Source organism: Triturus cristatus, chromosome 7, assembly GCF_964204655.1.
Source record: "Triturus cristatus chromosome 7, aTriCri1.1, whole genome shotgun sequence".
Lineage (NCBI taxonomy): Eukaryota > Metazoa > Chordata > Amphibia > Caudata > Salamandridae > Triturus > Triturus cristatus.
The window spans coordinates 1,232,087,597-1,232,106,043 of record NC_140590.1 but is presented as its reverse complement, the minus strand read 5'-3'; the positions used below and the strand labels follow the sequence as shown (position 1 = coordinate 1,232,106,043).

The 18,447-nt window shown below is 45.1% G+C and overlaps 1 pseudogene; it reads left to right on the top strand.

Annotated features, from left to right (window-relative positions):
* LOC146811693 (zinc-binding protein A33-like) overlaps nt 1-18,447 on the top strand; it is a 132,099-nt pseudogene that overhangs the window by 65,406 nt on the left and 48,246 nt on the right.

Sequence of the window (18,447 nt, the reverse complement as noted above, 5' to 3'; positions counted from 1 at the left end):
CTTATTTATGTAAATTAGTTCAAAATGAAAGTCAATCAATAGCAAAGTAATTATTCTTATAGTTACCTATTCTAGCTAAATGGGTCAGGACAGGTCTCTCAGTAAAGTCTCTCGAGCTGCCGTCCTCAGCATAGGTTCAGGAAGAAGTCCAAAACGCAATGATCACGATGAACGCAATGATCAGCAAGGAACGCAATGAACGCAATGAGCGCGATGAACACGGACCCTCTCTAGTCTAGCATATTTATAACAAAAATAACAAAATAAAAGTTACAAACAAACGTTGAATATCCGTTGAGCCACTGAGCATAGCGAGCAGGAAAGGATGTCACTTGGTTACATTTAGAAAACCTCCGCTCAGGAAAAATCACAAAAATAAAAACACGGAAGAAGGAAACTCGAGTTTGCAGGTGTTACTATTACGATTGCTCTTCCTCGGTACCATAGCAGAGCCACCGCAGATCTTTCATTGTTCATTGTGGCTTAATCCTTCTCCAAGGACAATTGGATTCATGCCCAGAGCTGCTGTCCTCACAGAAACTTTCCTTTCTACTCAGGCAGAGGCTGTGGTCAGGTGACTTTCAACCATGTTCAGCAAGGCCTCTCGTCAAAATTCAATCACTCGAGCGCAGGCTGTAAATAGCAGCCATCTTTGTTTAGGCCAAAACGGACCATCTTAATTAAAAGAAACACAAAACAACGTTACCACATCATAATGATTAAACAGTGTTAATCCCCACTAATACCCTTATGTGTATGTAATTACCTAGCCATCTGCAACACAAAGAAGCATTAGCACACGTTATTTTTAAACGCAAACACGAAACAAATAGCACTTTTACGACACTCATTTAATAAAATTGCACATTATTATTAAGCAACATATATGCATCCCACGTGTGGTTTCTCTCATTAGTAATGTTGATTAATTTAGACCTTCAACAAAACAAATAATTAATGATTATAAATTAGTCATTTTAAACATAACATATAGACAAACTGGAGCTTAAAACTCGATAAATTTTCAACAGAAAACTCTGCTCCAGCATGGGGACCTGGGCCAGCAAATGGGGACGACTTGCTTGGCATGCTCTCTGCAGTCGTTTTCACTGACTATGTTGATGCAGGGGAAAGGTTGCAAGCAAGCGCAGAGGGATGGGTCAAACTGCAATCGATTACCAAGGTTCAGGTTGAGCAAAGGTAGGCATGCCTTACAATGTCAGACAATGCGGGTCATGGCAAGCGCTTTGGCAGTCACTCTTTCAGGAGGGGCAGCGACTGCAGCTTTCAGGGTGGGCATGCAAGCGGAGCGCATCATGCAGGTGGGGGACGATGCCCTGTTTTCAGCTACCTTCAGTCTGGCTTCCTTTGGGGCCCTAAGAATAAGGGCAAGGTCCAAAACAGACTCTTTGGGAGTGGCATTAAAGGGACAGGATGAGCGCATCATGCAGGCGGGACGATAGGAATTCCAATGTGTAAAAGGTACACCTGTCCTTAGCCACCCAGTGGAGTGGCCAGAAAACAGATTAAGGGCCTTATGTAGGTAAATTACATTTACCGATTCTTAAATACCGAATTTTACCGATTCGGTATTTATGAATCGGTAAATGTAATGTAGGTAAAAAAATACCGATTCGGTAAGTGTCGGTATTTTAGAATCGGTATTTACCGATTCGGTAATGGTAACCTGTATCTCATTGATTCCTATGGGCCAGGAGGCCCATAGGATTCAATGGGAAGCCAGTTACCATTACCGAATCGGTAATGGGGGGAGCTCAATCAAGGGTGGCAGGGTGTCACATTGACACCCTGTTGCACCCCTGATTCCTGCATGTGTGCACATGTGGCACACATACATGCCCTGAGGGCATGTGTGTCTGCCACATTGCACACATCTAAGGGCCAAAAAATGCATTTACTGAGTCATTTGTCATTTACCACCAACTTTCAGTTGGTGGTAAATAACGAATCCCCACATCCACCACACACTCCCCCTACATCTCATTTCTGTATTCGGTATTTACCGAATCGGTAAAATTACCGATTCGGTAATTTTACCGATTCGGTAAATTACCGAATACAGAAATGATCCCCCTACATATCAAAAGCCTAAATACCGGTCGGTAACGGTATAATTACCGAAAATCGGCCGTTACCGACCGGTATTGGGCTACCTACATATGGCCCTAAGTGTATTATGTACAGGCGAATTTGGAGTATACCACTGGCACCCCAGTGATGCACAAGAGGCAATGGGGTGTAGTGTTATTGTTGAAACTACGTGCAAGCTTGAGTAGTGGTATAGGAGGGTGTGCTGTGCTTAATAAGGGGTGTTGGCAACCTAGCTCTTCCTTTTGCCAGGATCAAGGGTCTGGGTGAATGGCCTTCCATGCGCCGTGTGAGTGACGCAAGGGGCCAAATCGGAGGATCGTTTTTTTCCTCCACTAAGTCACTTTGGTTGGGAGTGCCAGGCATGCGCTGGAACAGCTTGCTGAAGAAGCTGCAGCACAGACTGGGGGGGGGGTGTCTCCCCTCCCAACATCCTGGTCGTACACCTGGGAGGAAATGATCTGACTCTCTTGGAGAGGAGGGATCTGTTGCAAGAATGTAGGTCCTCCATGTGTAGGTTAAGCAACCTATTGGGGGCATGTGAGTTATTGCTGGTCTGAGATAACCCCCTGTTTAGTGTGGCAAGGAGCCCAGTCAGGGAAGGCCGTGGAAACCTCGTGCAGGAAAGTTAACAGTGCCATGCGGGAATTCACTGAACAGAGGGTGTTTGGATCAGGTATTGGGCTGCATGCCAAGTCCACAGGGTGTTTTGAAGAAGATGGGGTTCACCTGTCTAGAGTGGGCATGGACGTATTCTTGCTGGACCTGGGGGAGGCCCTGGAATCAGCAGGGTGTAAGTAAGAAGGCTGGCCTTGGTGGGGGGCCCTGGTTGTGACGGTGGCCACACCCAGAGCTGTGGCGGAGTTACAGGGCAACCCAGAGGCGGAAAGGTACTCAGGGGTACCCTCTTCAGAAGCACAAAGGGTGCAAAGGCCAAATTTCACAGCAAGTCCTCGCGCTGGACCCTGGAGGAGCGACGGGGCCCGTTAGTCCTAAGGGCGGTTGTAAGCTTGAGCAACCGGGGGTTGCCTGGAACGGGGTGGACTGGCGGTCCAACGGTGGGAGGGGTTATCCCCTCCCCCAAAATTGGTAAGCACCGATTGGCAACGGCCACGGTGTAATTTGGCTCATCAGGCGGGCAGGCAGCGGAGGGGCTGCCTGCTCTTGGATCGCCCGTAAGATAACCCACCATGTTGGCATATTTGGTATGCAAATAAACCTGCAGCAATTTTCTCCACAAACAAGGTGTTGTGTGGTTTATTTCCTAATAATATTGCTGTATGAGGGATGGGGAGTGTTGCTGATTTTGGCACTATGTTGGCTGCCCGTGGTCCACAAAGGGGACCCTCATAAGAGGGTGGCCGCCTTCGTGCAACATGAGGGCACACAAGACAGTCTAGTGTTGTGGGACCCGCTAGGGGTCCGCGCACAGCCTCACTTCCGGTAGGGGCTGGGCGGAGAATGAGGTATAAAAGTTCCTCACCCTGCCCACCTGGCGGCCTCTTTGTTGCTGCCCTTGACGCCGTTTCCCTCCCTACCGCTTATCCGGCATAAGTGCAAGGGTGAGGTGGGAGAGGTGTTCTAACTTGTTTTGTGTTGCAGGCGGAGTTACAGAGTGATCCAGAGGCGGAAAGGTACTCGGGGGTACCCTCTTCAGGAGCACAAAGGGTGCAAGGGCCAGGTTTCCCAGCAAGTCCTCGCGCTGGACCCTAGAGGAGCGACGGCGCGCCGTTAGTTATACGGGCAGTTGTAAGCCTGAGCACCTGGGAGTTGCCTGGAACGCTCTGCCCCTTCGGGAGCATGTGTAAGGGGGTGGACTGGCGGTCCACAGGTGGGAGGGGTTATCCCCTCCCCCAAATTGGTAAGCACAGATTGGCGACGGCCACGGTGTAATTTGGCTCATCAGGCGGGCAGGCGGCGGAGGGGCTGCCTGCCCTTGGATCGCCCGTAAGATAACCCACCATGTTGGCATATTTGGTATGAAAATAAACCTGCAGCAATTTTCTCCGCAAACAAGGGGTTGTGTGGTTTATTTCCAAATAATATTGCTGTATGTGGGATGGGGAGTGTTGCTGATATTGGCACTATGTTTTATTAAAGACTTCTTAAAGCGGCCAGTAGCACGCGCGCTGTCTCTGTTCCCATCGACTATGGGCGCGCGGCTTGGAGCCGTTTTCCGAGCCCTCGGCCCCGTCGCGTCTGTGCTTTGTCACCCTCCAGTAAGTCCCAGCGGGAACAGGTATGCTGCCACTTGTGGTTAACAGCGAATTGTGTTTATGGCTGAATGTGCAGCAAGCATGTCTGTGAGAAAAGCGCAGAGTGTGTCTGACTGTGTAACGTGATGTCTGTGAGACTCCTTGACCTGTGCCTAAGTTTCCGGAAGGAAACTGTATATCGGATGGTATGAGTTGCCTTGTTTCCCACGGCAGAAACACTATTGAGCAGTGTGTGCCTGACAACCGTTGTTGTGTTTACAAGAAAATTATGGTTTGCTATATGTGTTACAAAGTGTGGCAGAGGAATATGTTTGTAAAAATAAAATTTTGCTTATGGTTGTGGTACAGGCCAGTGAACCTGTGGCTGTAATGGCAATTTTGTGAGGTTGTGTTTCTGAAACAGCACTCTTTACGCTTCGAATCTAGCCACTAAAATCACATATAGCACATCTGTATGTAACTCGTTCAATGCTGTGGTTGACTAAGCTGGATGGTCAGGTGTAGTAGCTGACTTATTGTTACACAGCATTGCTGTTTTTATTTATGCTGAACAGGTCTGGCTCGGTATTGTTGTCAACATGTGAGAGGCATATGCCTAGCTGTTGGCTGGTGTGGTCATGTGATTCGTACACGCCTGTGGCTCCTCTTAGGTGTGAGCATGCGCGCTATACATGTTTGTGATCAAACCTTGTTTAGCACCTACCTGACCTCCAAGAAAGCTCCTAGGGCCTCACAAGAGGTAAAGGTTATACAGCTAGCAGTACAACACAATGTGGCTATCCCAGACCACAGCTTGACATTAAACAAATGCATATATAGTTTTCTAACTTGCCAGTAGACTGTCAGAGCAATCTCTGCTTGCAGAAGCTGGCTTAGCACTCCCATCTCTGCCACTACAACCCAACAATTTGCATACACTGCACAGGCTGCCAGGGACTGCTGAGCCTGCAGGACGCACAACAGCACACGCAGAGAGCGCTAGCGTCTGCACCCAGGGCTGCAGCCTGGTGCTACAGTAGGACCTGTGGGACTGGCGGCCACTGCATGCCTATGGCCACAGCCCTGTAGGGCAGGAGCAGAGCCCTGTGCCCTCCTGTATCAGGTTTTAAGAAGGGACCGGATCAAGCTCGCAGATGTCTCAGCCCTGCAGAGTGAGCTGAGGCTCAACATAAGGTAGGAAGGTCAGCTGTTATAAGGCTTGTCTCTAAAGGGACATCAAGGGATTGGCCAGCAGCAGCATCCCCCGTGAGGGAAGGGAAAAAAGAGCTGTCCTCCTCTGGAATTTGCTGCATTTTTAAATGTTACTGCAACCTGTTTTGTTATTAGCCCAGACTGCCCTCTAAGCATCACACAATATGCCTGGCATTGTTTGTTTACTTCCATAGCACATCATAGAACTTTATAATCAACATGCAAGTTAAGGAATGTCTCCATCTGTAACGAAACGTGTGCTCATGTAAAGCGCTCTGATACCTGATATCTTCGGGTCGAGTTCGAGCTATATAAAACGTAAAAAATAAAAATAAAAATTAGATGAGATCAGGATCCAAATCTACGTGAGATCATCGTTATTAGGTATTTCCTTTTCAGATAAGTAATGTCTGTCATTATCCTGACCTCCAGCCTTAGTATAAAGACAGAAGTCCAGTATTACCTCTGTACAATCTCTCTTGGTGTAGTCAACACTTTTGTAACCACAAGAGTGGTAGGGATGTGATCTGGAGGTTACTTACCAACTAAGAACAAGTCCCACTAATTCACCTGCGTGATCCTGTCCAAAGCGCTTCATTCCACTGTTTCTCGCTTCTGTATCTGCAAAAGCTGTTCCTGTCTTGAGGTGATTCCAGTGCTTGATTGCTGCAACTGGTGACCCACTGACGCTCATTCTTGAGAACCTGGACACTTTTACTTTCATAGCCCGTGGTTGCCCTTGGGTCACATTGGCAAGTGCACAATAAAGGCAGTTAATCTCATTTGTCTATATTTTTCCTTAACTACTCTTGACATCATTGCAGTTGGCAGAAGCCAGCCCTTCAATTACTCTCATCCAGCTTGCGAAGCAATAATGTTTGAGGTTGTCCTGCCCACACTTGAGCCTCATTCCATTGGCTGGGCAGACTCAGTTGAGGTGGGCCAAGCATTGAAAGCGTAGCACACTTCTTTCTGCAAAACATGTGCTCTCTTCCACCATCCACACTACACCTTGAACCACGCTAATGCCCCCGCATGATCCGCTCCGCCCTTGAAGGAGCAGAGTAAGAGTGAGTAAGAGTGAAGCCCAGCCGGCTGCTCAACGCTATCCCTGCTCCTGGCTCTGACCAACATGGAAGGTGGACCCGCTGTGGCTTTAACAGAATGGACTGGCTGTGCATCCAATCCCATGGTCAGGTGAAGACACCGCAAAACAGTGTGGGTCTGGTACTGTAGATGCATGGGGGTGGGGTGGGGATGTTTTCCTGGTGTGGCACCTGCCAGAGACCTCTGATGCTGCCACAATGAGAAGTGGACTCATTCAGCCTTGATGCAGCAGTCTGAGTGAATGGTCCTGTATAGAACTGTGCTGCTTTCATAGTTGAAGTGTTTTGGCATAGAGCTTTGGGCCTTCATATGTGAATAATAGGAGTGCTACAGTTCAGGTTTCCTGGTTTATTGGCAGAGTATCAATGCTAGTATAACAGTTTTGTGTTGCAGGTGCTGTCAGTGGTGTAAGAAAGTCCACCACATCCCCCACAGTGCAGAAGGGGGGGGGGGGCGAGTTCTAAGGGGTCCTCTCTGCACAGTACCCTTGCCCGAAAGCTCCTGAGTGAGTCCGGAGGGGGGTCCCTCCATGTACTTTGCAGGGGGGGCCCCCTCAAGTTTCGTTACGCCACTGGGTGCTGTAGGTGAGGTCCAAGGTGACTTGCATACTTTGACACTTTTTGGGCCAACATGCTAGTCTTTTCACAGTGGAGCCTGAATTTATGTCACATACATGTTTTATTTAAATGTGCTTTTATGGTCTGTAGTGGCCGAATATAGAACTATTTATTGACTGACATTGTGGCATGTTTGTCTCTTTAAGGAGACATATTACTTGGCCAATAAAATTCCAACTCACTCATCTTTGTGCAATCTGGAGTGACTGTGCATAATGATTGGCTCAATCTCATCTTGTTTAGCTTGAATAACCTGTATGGATTTAATTTCTTACATTGAAAGCATTGCATTATTTCATGTGTGCCATATCACAGTCTATTTTTGTAACAAACAACAATGTCTCAACTGGAAATCATTAAAACAGAGCAATTTTAAATATAGCGATATAAATCACATAGAGAGGGGGAAGAAGAAAGGGAGCCCACAAAGGGGCAGGGGTTCCGAAGAAAAATGTATTTGTAAGTAGTTATAACAGCACTACAGTACAAATCAAAGTACAAGTGACCATAACACTCAAGTGAGCACTGGGCGTGCTAGTGATAGTGAACGGCGCAGTGACACAAGGGTGAAAAAACTGTGTGAACGGCAAAAGTACTATGAAGGTAACAATGTGGTCAGCAATACATAAATAGCTATATACAGTGTAGGTATTTAGCAATGAATACATTGACCACAGCAGTGCCAAAGTTCCATGCTGGGGAGTCGACGGCGTTTCAACCTGATTGATTTCAGGTTATCATCAGGACAATGGTCACAATTTTTCAAAAAGTGCTGAATATAGCATAGAGTAGATCAAAAATCGAGGCAAGAGAAGATCAGAGGTTAATATAGGGGTGATGAGGCAAAGTGTCAGGTCAGCGCATGATCAATCTTAGTGGGGGGGAACCGGCGTGGAAAGTAGATGGAATGCCGATTCGGCGGGGGTCAGACAGGCACTGTAATTCGTCCAAGTGCCGGGCGAACGGAAGGAATCTGGTTTGGAAGAATCAATAATCCAGACACCGGACTGGAGCCGGCGGTGGGGCGAGGAGATCCGTGGGTATAGCTCCGACGAACTAGAACAAATCTTGGGCTGTATGTAGGGCAAGTGAAGCGTCTATGGCTTTTCAGCAAATGCAAGTGAAATTTGTGCTATAAAATGAACTATTTAATAAACATTAAGCAAAATATTGTTCCCGAGCATAAAGCAAATGAGCATCCAAACATCTAATATCAGAATCAATCCAGTAAAAAATCTCAGTCCAATATGTAATCAAATGATGTTCTTCTTTATTTTCTTTTTTTCTTTTTTCTCTCATGGCTTCTCCTTATAGTCAGTTGGGATTAATTCACAGTAACACATTGGCATAAATGTCATAGCCAGATGTAGCCGATAGCCAACACGTGTTTTGTCTTGGGTAAGTTGCCCAACGACTTCCTCAGGGCTAAAACAATTATCAGGCAACAATATAGTGTTTGCCACACCTCAGGTAAGAACTGAATGTGGTCTCATACAGTATGAGTCAAATATATGTAAATATCTCGATCGAACTATAGCTTCCAGTCAGGGCTTCTTATAGTAAAAGTTGAATGTATATCGTGAAAGGAGAGTACTCCCATCGTCTCTGTCCGTATTAATGTGTGTAAAAAAGGGCAACTTACCCAAGACAAAACACATGTTGGCTATCGGCTACATCTGGCTAAGACATTCATGCCAATGTGTTACTGTGAATGAATCCCAACTGACTATAAGGAGAAGTCTTGAGAGAAAAAAGAAAAAAAGAAAATAAAGAAGAACATCATTTGATTACATATTGGACTGAGATTTTTTACTGGATTGATTCTGATATTAGATGTTTGGATGCTCATTTGCTTTATGCTCGGGAACAATATTTTGCTTTGTGTTTATCCTTTGGGTACTTCTGTAACGAAGGAATATTGGGACATACGTGGCTGTTTCCCTTTTGTTCCCTTGAGGACGTCTCAAATATTCACCTGCATCTTTACTACACCATTGGTTTTGCACAAATTTCATACCCAGCCACGGTTAGAGGTTATATTTAATAAACATGTTCTCAGAAGTATAAACCTCACTCCTGAACCTTGATGGGGGAACACATGCTCTCTCACACTCTGTAAATCCTATCGGGTATTACACCTCAATTTGGTCAGAGTCCATGCAGGCAGCGGAAGTGCCATTAGTTGAAATGGACCATGCCAGTGAAGGAAAAGGGTGATGGTCTTCTGAGAAACAATTTGAGCACTTGCACTTATGTTTTTTTAAATTAAACACACAGTTGGGGGACACCAACAGAGATTCTCACACCGGGCGACACGAACACTAAAGGTAGCACTGCTTCGTAGAGCTGCCAGAGTAAGCTTTCCAATGGCAGAGCCAGTGAGGGCCCAAAACGGACTGTCTGCCCGACTCAAAATACAGCAGGCGGGCCAGTGTTTTGTTGGACAGGGTACAGCGTTACAAGTACCCTATCCGAGAAACCCTAAATCAGGCCCTAACTCTCTTGGTGACGTAATTTCCTTCTTTGACTTCTTGCATGTTCCATACACTGACAACACTCAGTAAAACAAATTTTATCCTCCAATATGTCTCAACCATCAGTTAAAAGTCTGAGACTGTTTAATAACCTAAAGACACTGCATAGCTCTTAGCTCCCTCGTGTTGAGTTTTTACTTTGTATCGCTATCTCAGTAGCTTCTACTTCTCTACCCTCTTCTTATCTCTTTACCTCGATACTTTAACACAATCTCTACCAGCCGAAAACTTAGCAGCACTGTTTAACTCTAACATGCGGCTAGAATCCTTAATCAAATGCACCAACGTTTCTGGAAGGTTTTGGCTGTAATTCAGCTGCCTGGGGTTGCGTCTACCCTTTTTTTCTTTGCATCAGTTTTTAACCATCATCAAAATAAAATATAATAATGTACTATGCAAAGTTAGAAATAGAGACAATATATTTTGCAGATTAAGTACAAGAGACTACAGTTTTGTTAATGTTCTCTTCTGTACGTATCTGCGTTCCTCACTGAGAGCTCTACTTTATGCGATCAGTATCCAGTCTCATTGAACAATAGGGCTGCCTTTGCTTGAACTTTCATGATACTTTCTGTGTTATTCCCATTGCGACAGTGATCTCTTAGTGTTTCAGTACCATCTATTCCTTCTCGCTACCTCCCCAGCCATGGTGAACACTGAGCGGAACTACCTACCCGTGATGCTGGTCATTCATCTTGGAACTCAACACAAATTTCCACACTAGCACATACATTATCCTTTGCCCCTGCCTGCACCATCATGACTCAGTGTTATATTTGAGTCTGGGGTCTCTACTAACCATTAGATAGAAATCATGGAACCACCACCTGTTTCTTCTTTAATATGATTTACCCTAAATTTGCCTATTTTCTACCTCTTTCTTCATTTCTCATCCTCTAAAAACAATTCTACTCCTCATACTACCTATGGAACTAGACCGCTCCTCACCAAAGACTCCTTAACTCTTGTTTACATTTCCCATCACTACGTGGCACCACTGCACTCTACTGTTAGCGCTCAGATTGTAGCTATACCTTGCTTACAGTTTAAACACAAATTGCAGTGTCCTTTTATACATGTAATTAACTTCTTATAGTATGCCATGATATAAACAATATATTGCTATTGCTGCAGAATGCAGGTTGTTGTAGAGACAGCTGTTCCAGTTACCCTCATCTAGTAACCATGTTCTCCCCATTGTACTTGCCAGGATCAACTGATCTACGGACTAGATCCACTGGAATCAACTCTGAAAGAGTTGCAGGAGCTGATGAGGGACCAAGAAGAGAGGATATCTCAACTAAAGGTGAGTGACCCCTAATTCTTGAGACAACATGTTGGAGTTGGGCCAATCCACAATGCAGTTGCATCGCTTCGATGTATCATTACTTAGTAATGTTTGATTGTTAGAATGCTACATGGACTTTAATATAGTGCCACTTACCACAGAGGGTTGTATTCTGGATTTTTCGCCTCAAGAATTAGAAAACAGTTCCAGTTATCAGATTGGTAACTGGCACCAGTGCAGTGGGTTCAGCCTGGGGCACAGGGTGTAGGATTCCTACCTCCCATCTTCACCTTCTGCCTTTTTCCTCTTCTACTCACTCCTTAGTAGTGTACTAATAACTTGTGTCTGCTACTAACATTGCACTATTGCCCGTCACTTAGCTTACAGTCGTTTTGATAGACTATCATTCCACCCGCTTCATTCATCTCTCATTCCCACTCTCTTTTTACCACATTTCTTTCTCCTGGTTCAGTCTTCTTCACCCCATGCTTTGGTGCTACGGGGGCAGCATAGAGGGCTTTACAAACAACCATCACATAACATTACCTCTGCTTCTGGGGGTGGCCCCTAGGTCACCTAAGGTAATTATATCCGAGGGTCTATCAGTGTCTGTCGTCTTAAACTGTCACCTACATTCCACCTGCAGTGAGTGTAAACGGTACCCCATCACATATTTGTACTCTATGGGCCTTCCTTCCATCAGTACCAGCAACATAAGTCTTCGTTTATATGGTTAACCATTTTTATTGGATTTGAAACCTATATCAAATATAAGGACACCTCCTATGGCCGTCATGAACAGGCAACTATCGCCATCGAAGCTGGATCCAACCAGCCCCTCCTAGCAGAATGGACGAATTTACCCAGGTTACAGCAAACCTTGAGCTCAGAGTTTCTTGGTCACCACTGGTGTGGAGGCCCTGGATTCAGGAAAAGAAATCTTGAAAGTTTCTGCATAGTCTTTATAGTGAAGTTCTGTATTCCAATGGTCAGTTCAGAACTGTCCTGCCCTTTTGCTTGGCCCAGTCAAGGTCTTTGTCAGAGTGAAGCAAAGGATGCCGCACTTAACTGGCTGATGTGTGGTGCAGTGCCCAGAGGAGCTGACTCCGCAGAGCGGGGCTCATGGTTTGATCCCCGGCGGCAGCTTTGCTCAGCATCATATGACTCTGGGCAATAGCTCCCTTAATCTCGCCGATGACTACAGCGCTTTAAAACCTTAAGGGGTGATATGTCTGCGCTCTTCAAATATAGACTACATTACATTTACATTACAATCTGTGGAGGGTAGCCCCACCCAGAGAATAATTGGCAAGAAAGGGCATTTAGGAGCTCCCTAATTTGAAAAGGACTATCTGTCTCCTTCCCTTACACAGACCCTCCACAAAGAATCCCTGGACTGTTCTGGGGGATGCTCTGAAATGAACATTTGCTGTCTGGGCTCACCCTCCAGCCCTCCATCCTAAGTACCACTAGAATGTTTCAGAAACAAAATGGATCCTCTGTCATAAATGCCCACATACACATCCACAACTACTTTAAAATGTACCCTCACGTAACATACATCTCCATAGCAGAAGACAGATACAAAATGCTGCCCCTGCTACTAGAATCATCACTGCCACCACTATCTGTCCTCTACAGCGACCCCTCAGTAGTCACGCATGACAGAAAGGGTACACATGGTGTGCCCCTCTAGACTACAGAACCCCAAAATGTCCATGTCACAAACGTGCCTCCTTCGCACACGCTTGGTTGTCGTGTGTGCTGAGATAAACTTCAAAAGACTACAATTTGCTACAGTAATTTCGAGATAGGGGCACATGCTTTCCAGAACCAGGCAGGGGAATTTTCTTTGTACCAACTTTAAACCTTTTTTGCGAGCTAATGGATGCAATATTTGGGCAGGCACATTTTTTTTTTCATTTTTGTGGCATATACTTGCTTAAGGAAATTAAAAGAAATATCCATCGCACCAATTTTCCAGTCAGAAATATTGCCTTTGCCAATGCTTGTTTTGATACTGCAGAGGTGATCTATGGTGGTGCTTTGATTTCTGCATTGATGCCCTTGTGTTTTATTTAATATTTTTTTTCAACCTGCAGGTATTCTTCATGTGCATTTGCTTTGGCACCCTCTTTAATCCTCTCCCACAATTTTTACCTCAACTTGGAGCTGAACACTGATTTCAGTAAATCATTGAAATGCAGACTCGTGTCCTATACTACGCCTTGCAGGCGAGCATGTCTGGACAAATATTACCTCTGAATTTGAGAAGCTGCACCAGGTCCTGACCTCGCGGGAAGAGGAGCTAGTAGATCAACTGCGTAAGGAGGGTGAACCAGCCCTGCAGGACATGGAAGCCAATCTGGGCCGCATCCAGGAGGACTTTAGAAGGATCGAAGAACTCATCGCCAACTCCCATGTACGCCTGCAGCGGGAGGACTCCATCCCCTTCCTAAAGGTATGTGTGGGGACCATGAGTGGCCTTGAGCTAAGTTTGTATTGATATCCTTTACACTCCCATAGGATGGCCTGCATCTACAGCTTCCCCTTTTCCTTTGCCTGCTGTAGGGTGGCTAGGGTTGCTAGAATAACACTGACAATAACACTGACACCTTCACCGCAGGACCTAAACCTCAGCACCAGTACATTCACCCCACCTTCACTATTACTTTCTTCCTCAGGCAATAAAGCCATCTGAAGACCACAAAGATCATCCAGTCTGCCAAGCCCCATGTCTGCAGCAGCAGCCCTGCAAGTTCCACCTATTTCTCCAAGCCTGTCTCTGACCCTATGATCATTGCTGTGTATCTGGCTGGGTCCTTTCAAATTTGGCTCCTGATTGTGCCACCACCATTCCTCCTGAAAGGCGATTTTGTGTGTTTATTCTACTTTGTATGCCAATCTAGACAAGTCTTAAAGCATGAAACTGTGTTCCAGGATCACTACTCTGTGGACACATGCTTGCATTCTCTATGCTATATTCATACCTCCATAATATATGACTGTCTATTATAATTGTGTTACTGTTCTTTGTTGCCATGTTTTACCTGGCAGTAGGGAACAATAAAAAAAGACTACATGCCTGCCAATCTAAATTGGACGGGTGGACATGTAGCCATTTCTCTGATGTCCCTTACTCCCCCGGGTCATCAGAGAAGTTTGGCCACAGTGGAGACAGAGTACTCTCTGCCATGGCCAAACTGAAGGTCCGCCCACATTTAAACCTTATTGACAGTATAAATACTCAATCACATTTGTAATGGAATATCCATACAACCAATATATATATCGGGCCCTCAGTACTCAATATGCATCAAGTAACATTCAAATAATAATTGTTTAAAAAGAAAAAGTACATTCATATTTGTTAGACCTGTTAGCCTTAGGGTGGTCTTCCCCCAAACCTTTTGCCTTCACCCCTCCTATTTTTGCTGATCATGTTTTTACTGGCCTTAGGATTCTGACAATTTACCACTGCTAACGAGTGCTTATGCTCTCTTACCTAAACATGGTAGAATTGCCTTATACCAAATTGTCATATTTAATTTAATTGTAGGTCCCCATTAAATTGGCACTACCTGTGGTCAGAGGGTTTAGATTAAATTCTACTAGTGGGCCTACAGCACTCGTTGTGCCACCCACCTTAGTAGCTCTTCAAACATGTCTCATGTCTGCTATTGCAGCCTGTGTGTGCAGTTTTAAACTGCCCTTTCAACTGACAAACCTTCCTTTTAATACATAAAAGTAGCCCATAGGGTAGTCCACTCACAGCCCACAGGGTAGGCTTAAAGTTGGACATGAACTTTTAAGCTTTACATGTCCTGGTAGGGAAAAACTCTTAAAATTATTTTCACTACTGCAAGGCCTAACTCTCCAATGGGATAACATTGGAGTTGTCTTATTACATTTAAAAAGCTGTAACTTCCAGTTTGGAACTGATGGCCAGTTACATTTTCGGTGTCTTTGGAATTGCAATGAAAAATCCTCCTGTATGGTGAAGTCGGATTTTAAATTACAATTTTGAAAATGTCACTTTCAAAAAAATTGCCATTTTCCTGCCTTAGCCATTTGGTGCCTGCAGCCCGTCTCGGTCACATGACAAGGTGTAGCTGAAAGTTGGACTGTGTGTATTCCTCCTAGACAGCCACACTCATTACAAGAGAGAGCTTAGGTGTGGCTGAATGGGCCATCACTGACAGGATGGGAGGGTGGAGCTTGGCACAACCGTACTTAAACTTGAAAAGTCTGTGTCCTGCCTCCACTGAAAGGGCTGCCTCCCCCCTGTAGTTAGTCTGCAGCCAGGGCAGGTGAGGCAGTAAACCTGTGCACTTCAAAGGGAAACCTCTAGAAGCTTCTCTCCCTTCAAAGGAAGTACCTACCATGAATATTAATCCTCAGATGCCAACTTTAGTACACTTCTGGACCTGTGGTGACTCTGCCAGGAAGAAGGACTGCTGTGCTGATGAAAGGACTACCACTCTGCTGGACTGCTGCCTTGCAGAATTGCTGCCCTGCTGCAGTCCTTCCTGAGTCAGTGAGATTTGGACCTGCACCTGAACCCAGGACTCCCTGAGTGACTCCAAAGGCTAGTCTTCTGCCCTACTGTTCAGAGCCATAGGGACATGACTGCTCCAAACCACCTGAACCAGCACTTAGATCCAGCTATAGAAAGCCCCTGAACCCAAGTGGTGCCCCTAAGGTCCTGGACCCTTGGTGTGTCGTCAGAAAGGCTGAATTGAAGTTTGTGGGCTATTCACGACTGAAAATGAGCCCGTTTGCATCTAAACCTTGTCACTCACAAAGCCCGCCTATGCGAAGTTCCGCCACCCCACCTCTTAGTATTACAGCATCGCTCGCGGGGAGTGCCATCGCAAAGCCCCAGTCTAGCTGCCTGCAACAAAAATAGGATCTTGCGGTACAGCGCTGTCTGTCTGCGATGCCTGGCCTGCTCCTTGCACTACCAAGACGACCGTCCATGACGTTTCTCTGCTCCTTGCGGCCCCCTCCACTGCGAACAGGATTCTTTGCACCAGAATGAGAAGGTAACTTTTCAGCCTGGTCCCTGTATCTAACCCGCACTCCATAGTTGTCGGACAGAGCTTGTGACTTTCTCCTGGACTCGCATGACCAGATGACCAGCAAGTGACTTTTTGGGCCTTTTGGCACTATTTCCACTTCAATTTTCAAAATTGCATATCTCTGGTTTTACTAAATTTGTATTGTTTTGTTCTTGTTTTATTTAATAAAATCTACTCTATTTGTCTAATCTGGTGTGATATCCCTTTTGTGGTGCGTTTTCATTTTATTACTGTTTGAAGTGTTGCACAAATACTTTACTCATTGCCTCTAAGTTAAGCCTGACTGCTCAGCGTCAAGCAACCAGAGGGTTGAGCACAAGTTCATTTAGGGTTTTCTTGTGTCTCACCCTGACAAGGATTGTGGTTGATGCTTGAATAGGGTTGCACCCCCCTCAACCAGTAACTTAATTTCTTACAATATTACACGTACCCACACTGAATTAGGTATCCCTTTTATTTCTGACACTATTAAAATTGCACCTATTCTTTTATGGCACAAGGTGTGGGTTACCCCGGAGACAGCTTTTAACCTCAACCTAATTATTGACTGTCTCACCTTGGATGGAGTCAGACATATTAAATGGTTGTCCCACTTGCAAGACCTGTTGACTGAGTGTGGCCATCCCGAGTTTTTCTCTACCCCATCTACTATGGAATCGATCTCTAGAAAATCACTGAAACAACTGGCCATGAAACATCTAGCTAATAAAAGATGGTCTATAGAAAAACTAAAAAACACTGCGTTGACATACCAGGAAATTACCATCAAACCTGGGCCGCAAATGTACCTCGTTGGTGACCTAACCTGTTTCTCAAGAATGTTTGCTAACACGCTTTAGATTTGGTACTTTCTTCCGTATTGTTACTTTTCCATCTTGCAATAATTGGTCGAGGGACTTGCCCTCCTGCCCCTGTGATGATTCATCGCCCCAATCTAATTTGCACTGTCTCTTATTTTGTAAATTTTATTCTGTTCCACAAAGGATTATTTTGAGACCAACCCTTAAAGAGTGGGGCCTCCGCTCTTGTAGAGCTGCTTATGTGAGATTGCAACAGCTAGAGAACCACTCAGTGGCTCACGCTGCATCCAGCTTTTTAAAACTCCTGATAAAATTCAGAAAGTCTATGTAATGCACTTTATTCATGTACACATCAGTTTTTATATGGTTTTTATTATATCTGTTTTTTCCAAATACGATATGCTCGATCTGTATCAACACTGTTTTTTAATCCTGTTTTTTACCTTGGTGATTTTTATTATTTTTTTTTTTTTGGTGTGTGTCTGTTTTTTTATTTGTATGCTTTTATGAATTCAATACAGAATATCGAATAAAGCTTTGAAATTCATACAATATTACACACACAATGGAAAATTATTGTTCATAATTAAAAGAAAGCTCTCATTCAGGATTCCAATGGAAAACAGCACTCCTTGTTCCAGGCCAGCTGGCGGGGTTGCCCTTCATATTACAAGCACTGGTGGGCACAACCTCAGGTAATTTGCAGAAGCACTAGCACTATTTGAAAGGAGGTTTTGCGAGGTAGTAGTGCTTGCGGCCCTGGAGGTGTGAGCAGGGCACGAGTCAGGGGTACACGCAGGTGGATGGCATCCACCCACTTTTTTCACAGGGTGGATGCCGTCCACCCTGCCAAGAAGTTGGGCCCCACTGAAAAAGATGCTGAATTCGTCACAGTGTAATTTGCAAACACCGGGACACTTTCAGCAGCGCCAGCACGTTGGGTGCTTTAGATCACAACAACGTGCAGTCAGGGACGGGATGGGGCTCTCTTATTTCTGACTCCTGCTGGGCCTATAAGAAAGGCCGAATCTGAGGGGTCATCAGGCCCCCTTTTGTTCGAGTCTCCTGGCTGGTAGCAGTCAGGAGCCTCACACCCACAATCAAATGCAGCAGAGGGGAAACAAAGGCTCACACATTGTTAGCACTTCACACATACTTAAGAGAGGCAGCTTTTCACTTTGTTCAGTCCCTGTTTAGGAGATATGCATGCACTGTAAGAACATCAGATGTGTTGATCTCTCCCAGTATTTGCACAAAATAAATAGTATTTATATAGTGCTTACCACCCCTGAGGAGACGTTGTAATAATTTAAATATCAATATATATGGCAAGAGGAAGCTTTACGCTGACAAAAGGCACCATTGTTTTATGTGTAGTGTACAAAAGTGTACATCTTCTGCCTAAATCAGGAGGGTATTCAAGTATACTCGAAATGTGCTCAAATGTACTCATGATACAACTGCTAAACATATATGTGAGGGCTTAAGATCTGATGTCACTTCT